Source organism: Rhamphochromis longiceps, linkage group LG13 (genome assembly GCF_057381845.1).
Source record: "Rhamphochromis longiceps isolate RC_006_pf linkage group LG13, R_longiceps_female_GT1.1, whole genome shotgun sequence".
Taxonomy (NCBI): Eukaryota; Metazoa; Chordata; class Actinopteri; order Cichliformes; family Cichlidae; genus Rhamphochromis; species Rhamphochromis longiceps.
In genome coordinates, this window is record NC_140569.1 from 29,139,761 (window position 1) to 29,151,687 (window position 11,927).

General features: G+C 39.9%; 1 long non-coding RNA gene across 1 annotated transcript; it reads right to left on the reverse strand.

Moving 5' to 3' along the window:
* Positions 1-1,512: 1,512 nt before the first annotated feature.
* Positions 1,513-10,964, reverse strand: LOC146656061 (uncharacterized). The gene is made up of 2 exons (XR_014914405.1): positions 8,745-10,964; positions 1,513-8,575 (listed from the first exon to the last, which is right to left on the reverse strand). It is a non-coding gene; the product is annotated as an uncharacterized LOC146656061 (long non-coding RNA).
* Between the last annotated feature and the right edge of the window lie 963 nt (positions 10,965-11,927).

Sequence of the window (11,927 nt, forward strand, 5' to 3'; positions counted from 1 at the left end):
ATTTAGACACAGTCTTCAAATATCATTAGCAGGGTTTGTATTTCAAATGCAACTCAAACTTTAACCACATTTTCAGAAAATCGGCAAAAGAAAACATAAATTATAGTTGGGTTTCCAGTTTACCATAACCATTATACTAAAATTATGAGTTAGCTTATTGACATTAACAGATGGTGGCACTAATTCGTAATCCAGGGAACATTATAGAAGTAGAAAGCAAGATGCTATGTTAAGCTGGAAACGTTTGAAAGAGTATGGAGATGGAGATAACTTTATGGAGATGTGCCATTTGTGTTTCATGCTTTTTTTGCTTTTGGGGTTAAACTCTGGACAGTTTGAAGGTCGAGTCAAATCTCTGAGCTTTTTGCTGTGCTTCTCGAGCTGGACTCCTTTATCGTGGGAGGTGATAGTAGTCTGCAACAAAATCTGGGTAGTACATGTAAAAGTACAGAAAATTCAAGGGATGAACCAGTGTTGTGGCTACACATAACACACATAGCACTTAAGCAGCCTGTCACAAAAAACATGTAATTTGTTTCCATTTCTTTAGCTGAATCCACAAAGATGGCATGCATAAAACTGCATTTTAGTACTAACAAGGAGACTCCCAAAGAACTTTTGCTAAAAATTAAGCATATTTTTTTTGGCCTGGTGTGCAAAATGTTCTTACAAAATTTGAGTAAACTGCACAAGTGAAGGACAAAAGAAAAAGTTGCACGCTCAAAAAAGTAATTGGAGCAGAACAACAGTCAGTGGACGTCATGTCCTTGCATTTCAGCCAACAGTGATGGGGATCTGGTCAAAAATGTCAGATTTTGATCCATTGGAAAGCATCTGATTGGTGATGGCTTTATTTTTCAGAATAACAGTGATCCCATCACACTGCCAATTCAGCAAAAGCATACCTGGATACAAAATTACACAGTGGAGCTCCAGCAGTCATGGATTGGCTTCCCCAGACCTCAACATTATTGAATCAGTGTGGGATCAGAGAACAGAACTAAAGGCAGCCAACATCCAAGGAAGAGCTCTGAATGTCCTATTTGTCCTATTTCTTTATTTCTTTAAGAATACACGTAAAGAAAAGTTCCCTAAGAGAGCTCATCAAGTACTTCACATAGCAACATAAAATGGGTGGTATACTTATGTAAAGGGCTGCAAGCGATTTTAACTGCACTAAGCTGAGTACAGACAGCAGACAAGGGCATTTTAATGGAGATACATTATAGCTTACATATGCCATTTTACCCCCCAGGTGACCTTTAAGTAAGGGTGAATGTTGTTCAAATCAATGGATCAGCTCGACGCTTACCATTATCAGCTGTGCTTATCTACTGTGTCCTAACATCTAAGACTTCAATCTGGAAAGAAAAAACGAGTGTTGTTATTGGTAATACAATGCCACAACCCAGGGCCTCATCAATGACACGAGGGTCAACCCCTTACTGTAAAACACTTCAAGGCGCACTGTAAAGAGAGTTATCAACAGTCTTTGAATGGCATGTGTGTGTGTGTGTGTGTGTGTGTGTGTGTGTGTGTGTGTGTGTGTGTGTGTGTGTGTGTGTGTGTGTGTGTGTGTGTGTGTGTGTGTCTGGGATTGTTAAGGGGGAGAGTTTTAAAGGGAAGAGAGTGGCTGGTGATAAGATTGAAATATCTCAGCAGTGTTTACTTTAGGAATCAGAGCTGCTGGTTGTAGTCCAGGCCAGCTGAGTGTTGTCTGCAAAATGAGGGACCGGGGAGGAGAAGTATGTGTATTCATGTGTGTTTATGTGTAATAGTTGTGAACGCCTGCCCTTGTTTGCTGGATAAAGAGGAAAATCTCCATAATGTAAATTCTAAAATGTTATAATGAAGCCTGGTTTACAGTTAGGATTAGGTCATGATAGGATGATTAGGAGACGTCCCTGGGACTTTAAAGTAATTGAAACAAGCCTGTGTTTGTGTGTCTGTGTTTATTCACAAAGTAATGTACAAAAGGAACTTGTCTAAAAAGGCGAGCGACTTGCATCACACAGAATAAAAGTAAAGTTTCTGCTGTGTTGGTCTCTTTGCATCATTGTTTTGCTTTCCCTCCGTCTCTCTGCAGGGATTTAACTCTGATCACTGTGTCTTCTTGCGTCCACAGGTGCCCTGGAGTCTTTTGTTCCAATTAAGTCTGTTTGTAGTAGTAATACTACCCAAGCTAAACACACATATGCACATTGTGCACACAATGCAAAATTCCTGCACCTGTAGATGCACTGATTCTGACATTGCTTTAAAAATCATTTGTTTCCACTGTAAATTCCTACTTTAATGTTTCTATCTATGATAATGTGAGCATTTCTGAGCACAGTAGCACAGCGTCTGCATACAGGGTGGTTGTTAACTATGACACTGTTTTTCTTTTGTACGTTGTTCAATGTGTTGTTGCTGCAATGACAATAAAGATTCTGATTCTGATTTGTAGGCTGCATATCCATGATGTGTATCTCCCGCTCTACCACATCCCAGAGGGGCTCTATTGGACTGAGTGCTACATAAAATGTATGCAATGGTTTTGTTGCTTGAAAGTTTTCGTGTGCATTGTGAGTTTAACATTTTTATTAATAAAGAACAATGCAATGTTTTTTCTTTCTTTTGATTTTTAATCTTACAGTTAAACTTGAAGTATTTTGAGCCTTTCCAAGGCACAGAAAGTTCCAGCAGTCAGTCATCTTACGCTTTCAGTGGAATAAATGAATTGAAGGCAAGTCATTCAATATGGCTCTTCACACTTGGCAGCTCTGCTGGGAAGGCCTTATCCTCGTTTCATATTTCATTTTAATCCAAATGTACATGTTTGCAGGTTAGAGAAAAAAAGACTTGTCTGGAATGTCTGGAAAGCAAAAAAAAAACAGTGATTAGATTTTGGACATTACATATAATCATATTTAGTGTCAACCACAATCATGTCGCGCTTGTGTTTAATGAGGACGGCCAGAAATATGTAAGGAAGCAGAGGGATAAGTAATAAAGTTTCTTCCCAGAATAGCGTAAATAGTTTAAACCATCCCTGTCCACATGTGGCCTACAATGAACAAACTAAAACATCTTGATTTTTTGTTTTGTTGGGTTTTTTGCACGTGGAACAAACAATTAACCCCTCACTGATTCTGGGTTCCATCCAATCGTTTAAGAAAGCAGGATGCAAAGAATTTCGCTGCGGTCCTCTTTTTATGCTCTGCTGCTTTTCATTCTCTGATGATGATTGCTGTCAGAGTCCAGTGATAGTTTGCTGGTTAATGGGGGGCGGGGGCATAATTCTTTGCACATGTGTGCCAGTGTGGCTGTGCAGTTTCCACTTATCTGTTATTAGATTTAGAAGCTGGCCTATCACACTGAGAGAGGCTTTGCTGCAGGTTTGGTCTCACCACGACAACTGCCACCCCAAAGGTATGTGCATGCGCCTGTTTGCACTACGTTCATAGATATGCTGCCCTCCTTGCAAACCAGCATTCCCTTTTCTGTCAACATGCAGGACCCAACAAGCCCGGGTTTATTAACCAAACCAATCCTTTGGAAATCCTGCATAATCCTCTACAAGCCCCCTATAGCCTCTTTATAAACACTCCAAAAAGTTTACCTCATCAAGCATCTGCATTTCCAACCACCACAGACAAAAGATGGAGAACGCCCACAACTCAATAATCAGAGACAGGAAGATTGAATCGTGAGCAGAGTCTGAGGCAACCAGTGCTTGTCCTTTGGGTCACTATGTTACCAAAGACAGCCACTGCTGTTTGTTATAAGAATGTGTTTCATGAGTGTGTTAAAATTTCTTTCTGTTTGTGTTAGCATGGCTTTGTCTTTGAGATGAATAACTAAAAAATCAATAATTGTTTTTTTAAAGTTGTCCAGTGTAACATGTGGTAGTTCTCACAGTGGTACAAACCCTGCAGTCTTGGGGTACTCTAAACTTTTCCTATAGACTGTATATAAAGGTGTATGTACTCAATGTGTTATAACCATTGGTTTCTCAGCTTTGCATTTTGAAACGTAACAGATTAATAAAATGATCGAATCTCACTCCCTAAAACTGGAGCGCAAACTTCTTTGATGGGCTCAGGGCTTATTATTTGTCAGATTACGCCCCAGTACGAACCAGCAACACAAAAAAAAGTCTAGTTCTAGTTACATTAAGAAGAGGAGGTGAGGTCTAACACACACTGATCAGCTACAGCTGCCATTGTTACCACACCTGTCAGTCAAAGGTAAACTTTAACAACATCCAAAGTTCTTATGAAGGGTAAAAACTCTCCATGACTTTTGTACCAGACTGTGAAAACGTCTGAGAACTGCTTTGTTTTAGGAGTCAACCTCAAGTGGTCACTAGAGGAAATGCAGTTTTAGGAAATCCTGTGACTTTACACAATGAACATCATCATGAACATAAAAAAGAAAAGTGCAACGGCAATCTTAAAAAGCTATTATAGATATCCTATAAAATGTAGTGAAACAGTGACAGTCGTGTTTTTGATTCTCATTTTATTCCTTTGTCACTCAGCTGGGATGCACAAAGTAAATTATGTAGAAGTGCCTTTTTTTAATCACAGTAGTGCCATCTTCTCGCCGCACACTCGTGCAGCAACATGAAAAACAAAGAGTATTACCTCTGTCCTTAGCAATGCTCCAGCTAAGTCTTCTGTAACTGTGGATTAGGTGTCTCTCACCACCTTTACCCAACCTCCAATCTCTGACTAATAAACACACACACAAGATCTGCACTGATTGCACAAGTCCAGGCTTGTTAAAACTGTTGCAATCACTGTTTACATGCTTACTCAGTAACACAGGGTCACTCAAATTCAAGTATGCTTGTGTCCACACGTACACGGATTTGCATATGTGTGAATAAAATCTTTGCATGACTAGATTACATCGGTACAAACGGTGACCATGCAGAGGTTCCACAAATGCACTCACAAATATATATGTGACTCAGCAGGGATTGGATAACTTTCCCAGAACTGAAAATTCCCCCCTCATCCTGCACAAATCAATCCCCTGGTATTAATCAAATTAATCTGGTTAGTAGCTGGTGATATTTTCTCACAAACAACAAGATGATCTTTCAGTAATCACTGAAAAAAAATCCAGATCAACTTTAGTCAATTTTTCCTAAATCGGGCCGAACCCTATCTCTGATATAAAAAGTATGTTTTTAACTTTTAAAATAGCCCTTCTAATAATTAAAAAAAACTGCAGCATGGTTTTAGCATCATAGGACCCCGAACATGAATTTAGCTATAACATCTAACAGTTTGGATGGAGTCTTCATTGAAGAGCTGTGGACTCCCCGTAAGCAGTGCTGTGTTTCATACACTCAGCAGTCATAAACCACGTAGTTTCCAGGATACCAGCCTGGCTCAAAGAGGGGTCCTAACATGGGACAGGAGCCCAACCAGTGCAACTGATTTGTGTCAGGAAGATGGTTACTGGAACAGCACTTGGTTAAGTCATGTGCATTACTGTCTTTATTTGAAGAGGCCACGGGGAGCTTCTAATGCTGGCTCTCCAACAAAGTGCAGCAATGAGAAGCAGACTGTGGCTGGGTAGGAGGAGGAGTGAAGGTAAAGATCATGAGGGAGTAAATAGAGAATGTGTGTGAATGAATTTAATTTGTAACATATATTTTTGGGTGACATATAATACGCCATACAAGTGATATAATATCCTTATACCAAACCAAGAGCCAGATGAAGATTTTTTTTTTAAATTGCACATTTGAAAATCGAGTTCCAGTAAAAGTTTTTAAAAAGCAGAGTAGTGCAACAGACCAAAAGGGTATTAAATCAAGGTAAACTACACCCTAACTCATTTTCAAGGCTTGGTAGCCAGTTTGATAGTGCTAACTTGGAAGATGCCAGAGAACCCAGAGTTCCAGTTCTTTTCCGATGGGTGGATCAACATCCAATGGGGACACATTCATGTTCCAGTCTTACAGGCTTGACTTCCTGCTGTCCAAGCAGAATGAATGGAGTGTGAAAAGACCATCTGGAAAAATGAGAGGTGATCCAGGAGGGGAAAAAATAGGACAGAAAGGAGAGATGTAAAGTAAAAGGGAAAATGGTGGGGTTACCATTAAAGGCACAGCACAAATAGCTCTGTTACAAAATTTTGTTCTTCTAGGAGTAAATTTTACTTTTGAAGTTGTCGCAAGATCATTCAGAGAATATCAGCTAAGGTACCATTATAACTCTTGCATTATTTTTATGCATGTTTATTGTATTTAATGTTGAGAATGTGTGATTCTCTAACCTTTGGAGTTCCTCAAGGTTCAATAATGGGTCCTGTCTCTTTTTCTTTCTCTGTAAATCCTACAACTTAAAGGCACATTATCTGATAGGTTGGTTAATCTTAAGGCTACACAAAAGCAGTTTGGTAACCAATCTTCAGTTCCAATGTAGTTACATCTATTATTTATGTTCATATTGTCTATGATTTTCCATAATATAAGTAACTGCTATAGATTTCCATTGCTTGTGCTTTTTAAACCACAACAAAACTCTGAGATTCTTGTCTTTTCAACAAGTCAGAATTTTGAAATTGGATCTAAAATTGTCCTTCGTTCAACTCACAATGACCCTTTCCTTGTCTATTTGGTTATATTCAGCTAACCTCTTAACATCCACCAGTGGTTGGTTAGGGTTAGCACTGTGCAGGCTGATGTTAGCAGCTGGGTTTCCAGAAAGCTCTGTGTCACATGAACCCCAGTTGAACCAACTTTTAAAATTAGTCTTGCAATTTTCAATTATGAAAAGTATGTTATACTACTGTGTTTTCCGTTAAAACAACTAATGCCACAACCCAGCCATTGTGTTGTCTAGTTAGACTATTACTTGCTTAAACTACAAGGATATACCATGTTTATTGTTCCATTATTATAAAGAAAACCCCAGTGATACATTATCACGTGCATACATTAAACTTCACTGTAGTTGGATGAAGCTAACTAAAAGTTAGATACCAGCTAATGAACCCTACAGTAATTAAATTTTGACACCTCATAAGTGAAGTTAATCAAGAAATTTGACCAAAAGTGTTTTTTAGTGTGTCGCTTCTTGGTGCTATTGAAGTGCTATTGAAGTGCTATTGTTATAAGTAATTAGCTGATTGTAATATGAAGCTGTAAATGGTGGAAGAGAGAAACGACCAAAGAAAATTATCCTATAAATGGGAACAGGCAGAGTAACAAAGCTGTGGTCAAATAATTTTTGAGCATTTACTTTAACCTGCTTGGAGTACCAGCAGTTTAGGAGGGGTTCACACCATTAAAACAGCACAAATAGTGTTAAGTCAAGTTCCCAGTCACAGAAAAGTTCAACAAAGTGACATTCAAATACTTTAAAATGATTGACTAATAGTTCTGGCACTCATTTTATTGTTCTATGTGGCAAATCCCACCCATCTGGCACAGAAGCAGAGCCAACACAAATCATAAAAACTATCGTCAAAAATTGCTTGGCTTTGGTTTTTGGGCCCCTGGTGGGAAGAGAAGGAAGGAGAGAAAAATGGGAGAGTTATCCTCTCCTGAACGAGACTCGAGCTCCCCCAGTGGGACAGCTGAGGCGTCTCTCAGGCATTTTGTATCCGTTTGTCATGTTCTTATCTGACATCCATTAAAACATAATAGAGAGCAGATGCCTGGGAGATGGATCGCTAACCATAACACCCGCCCACACACACACACACACACACACGTACGCAAACTGAAACACAGAGTGAGAGACATCTGCAGCATCTATAGAAGTAGGTCTAATTACATAACACTTGCTCCAGTCACTGTGGAACACTAGCAGCCATGTCAGGTTTTCCTAAATCAGGAGACGCATGCAATGATAAGTGACACGCCGCACATATGAATATACAAAATGACAACCCAAGTGTGCACTCACAGAGGAGGGAGCATGTACAAAGGCGCCCCTTTGCAAATACACAAAGGTGATTGAACAATCAAGCAGAAAAAGAAAAATGCGCACACATAAACTTAATCAGTCACACATTCAGATGCAGTGACGTAGAGATGGGGAAATGGAATATCAATTAGCTCAACGCCTTGGGAGAGCAACGCCTTTAAACTGCTGAGGACGCAGAGTCATCGGCCGAGAATAGACCGTAAGCAAGGAAGCGAGGGGAGAGGGGAAAATGTGCAGTGTCACTGAGACCAAACCTCCATCGTGAGTCTTCACCTGCCAAGAAAAACAGGCATTGCTGAAGGAGAAAGAGGAAGAGAAATGGACAGGGAGTGATGGAAAAAGAGGAGAGGAAAAGGGCAGAGGGACACAGAAAGAGAGACAAATGGAAAACAAAAGGAAGTCAGTGTGAAATAGATATTTTGCCGTCAGCGTGGAGGTCAAGGCTAGCCGGACAACGCGATTAGACAGGCCCCTAAATGCGATGATGATTCAACTGCCTGGAGGAGAAGGGTTGACACTGGTGACAGGACCAAAGTGGCTGGCCGTTTACGTGGAAACCAACATTGTTATGAGTACAGTTTGTCCCCTGATGTCATCCTGCTGCTTCTCATGGCCGGGCCTTCAGCCATACCGCCGGCCTGCTGGGTAAAAAAACACACTGTGACACATTAAAAGAGAAAAACACACTAGACAAGAAAAGGCACACACAGATGATCACGCACTAACATAATGCATAAAACTAACGCACATGCAAAGGTGTGAAAAAGCAATAAGAGCTCATGAATACAACACCCCAGTGTCACTCACAAGTTGGACCGTCGGCAGGAATCCACACAGCGATGATGATGATGGTGAAAGAAGAGGCCTAGTGTACGGAAAAGTAGTGAAGCTGCTGAAAAGTGCTGAGAACTTTCCCCCTTCTTCCAAACAGAGACTTTAGGCTCTGAGCAGAGGGTAAGTAAGCTAGCTGTCTAACACCAGGCTCGGCCCGTGCTGACTGATTCTATCTCCTCCTGGGTTTGGCGAGCGCTGACGGATCCTGTCACCATTGGAAAAGTACTTCTCGCTAGTCTCCACCCTGCTGCCTCCTAACGCAAACAGGAATCAGGACAGATCCACAGAACAGGCTAATTCAACAGATAATTTTCAAGTGTTATACTAACATATCAATATAACAATACCTTAGCCATCAAGGCATGAGTAAATAGTCACCAAAACTCACTCACTCACTCCATCCATGCTTATCTAGTTCAGGATCATGGAGGTCTGGAGTCTACCCAGCTGGGTCATTCTGTCTCTAATCAACCAAGTCTTCTGCTCAGCTTACTCCGATTCATATAAAAATTGAATATTGGAAAATTCAAACATTTATAATGATTGCTGTGAGATTTATATATCACATATAAATCTTTTAAGATATGTCTGTACAGGTTTGCTTTTATTTAGTTCTAGTTGCTCTATTTCTACTTATATCTATGCATTCTTCTCTCTATTTTATATTACACCTTTAGCTATCAGTCGGTCAAACATGCGTCTGAATTTGTACCAAGCTTTGTACATGCTCAGACTAATAAAGCTTAAATAATGACCGTGATCTACCATGACCATCACATTTCAAAGATAGAGTAGCTGATCTGTGAGCTACAGCCTGCTTAGCCTCCTTACTGCTAAGTTTTGTCTGTTAAATGAGACGCAAGTGTGGTTCCCACCAGTGGTTTACCACTAATAATAATGTAGCTTGCATCAGAGCAGTAACATAGCTGATAACTGCAGCAGGATTTCATAGACACAAAAAACTATATAGGTTTATATATGATTTAATATAAAATGTCTTGTATCAACATACAAGACAATAGCCAGCCTGTAGTGAAACAGTCTTAGGAAATGTAGAAAAGCTATTAGAATAAAAAATGTGATGCAAGATTATCAGCATAATGATTATCAGCATGATGATTATCAGTATGATGATTATCAGCATGATGATTATAAATATGATGTCTACTTTCGAGCAATTAAACGTGTCCAACAGGCTCATCTTCTAGAAAACACCAATAAAGCAGAAAGGAAATCCCTTCTGCTTCTGAGCACCAGGCAGATTACAGAACTACTGAACTCTGCTGTAGGTGAGGCTAAACAAGACTCAGCCTGCTCCTGGCAAACATGACTAGATTTGCTCTTGTTTAATTAGACTGGTTGATCCACAAACAATCAGGGCAGGTTTACTTTGGCTAAATGTGACACCACTGGCTTCGAGTCATTCCCTGACAGATGAGGTAAGCAGGGCTCAAGCGATAATTATACGTATAGATTTAAAGTTTCCTTTGTTTTGTTAAGCGGTTTTAATATCGTCACACACATAACGAAGACGAGCCAGGACACAATTAAGTCTATTTTATATCAGACCGACTACAGAGATGTAGATCTGGACAAAGCAGTTCAGTAACTTCATTCTTATTTTGAGTAGTAGCCCGAGGGCAGCTGTAGAGTGGGGCTGTTCACATGCTCACTCCTGCTATGCTACATGAACAGTGAAAAACAGCTGCAATCTTTGGATTTAACCTTGCATCCAACAAATCTTTTTAGATTACAGCCATTATCTGTTTAAACCCCAGGTAGCTTGTATACCATTAATTAACAGGGCCTGATGGTGTCCTATGGGAAAGCCAGATAATATGACTCCTCTCATAAATTCTGAGCTGAAGTGAAATTTTTGTGGCCAGCAATCACTGACTGCTGCTCAGAGAGTCATTATTTTACTGAGTGCATGACCATGTCTTAGGGGGTAGACAGAAAGTAACTCATGCCTCTGGGACCAGGGCTATAAATCTGCATGTGTGTACGTCTGCATACCAGCTTTTGGCCTCGAGGTTCACTTGAGGCTGATGTGGAGCTTGCTCTTGCTTGCCCATCAATCAATTTGCACTTTATAACTGCAAAGACTTGCTGCAAAGAGAGAGAGATGAGGAGTCAAGTGTGTCATGTTTGACCTTAAAACATCAGTGATTGGTGGACTCTGAAATTAAAGATCTGAACTCTACTATGCCAAAGGCATTAGTAACAGGTGTCTGCCTTTCAAACAGAAACATGTCTGAATAGGTTGAGGAAGAAAACAAATGGGAAACTTCTCAATATTTAAGATGATTTTATGTGAAAATATACAATTTCATTTCATTTTCAAGGAATACAATTGCTCTACAGTGCGATCCTATGCTGATGCACTCATTTGACTGTAAATCTTTTTTTTAAAAATGGAAAAAGCAGGTGTCCTATTGTTCAGATAATATGCGGTAATATAATGTATTAAATATTATGTAACCTTAGTTGCAGGTGTGCAGGTGTGGCTGTTAGTGCTATTCTTCTCCATTCATGTGTAAAGGAATATAAGCCTGCATCCATATGGAAGATAAATCCACAGTTCTCAATGCCTTTTCACAACTAAAGCTTTTGAAGGCATTTTTTTTTATCTTTGTTTGTTGATGCATGGAGAATAAATGATATTAGCTCTCCTTTAGCAATGCATCGTCTTTAGCAGTGCAGCTCTATTAATCGTGCATATCTAAAGTTGTTTCTGTGTGCATGTATTTCGTACCCAGTTGCTAGCTTGATAGCTCTTGCAGCTTGCTCTGCCTTGTTCTACCGAGCAAGCAAACACACAAACAAGAAGGGTTTTAACGTGCAATTTGATACATTTAAGATCTTCACTTCCACAAGAGACAGATTTCAACAAAGCTTGAGCAATGCTGCACACCCTCACCTCTTTTATACAACAGCATGCAGCATGTGCATAACTGTCACATCATGTGAACTCATAACTGACTTTACTGGTTACCAACTGAAGTTCTGAGACATGAACAGGCCTGCGGTTGCCCAAATGAGGGTGACTCACTTACCCACAATAACACCCTCTGCTGCGATTTGCTTAAATCAATCAAACCTCAACAACAACAGTCAGTCGTCGTTGACCTTATAAAACAGAGATTTGAGGTGAAC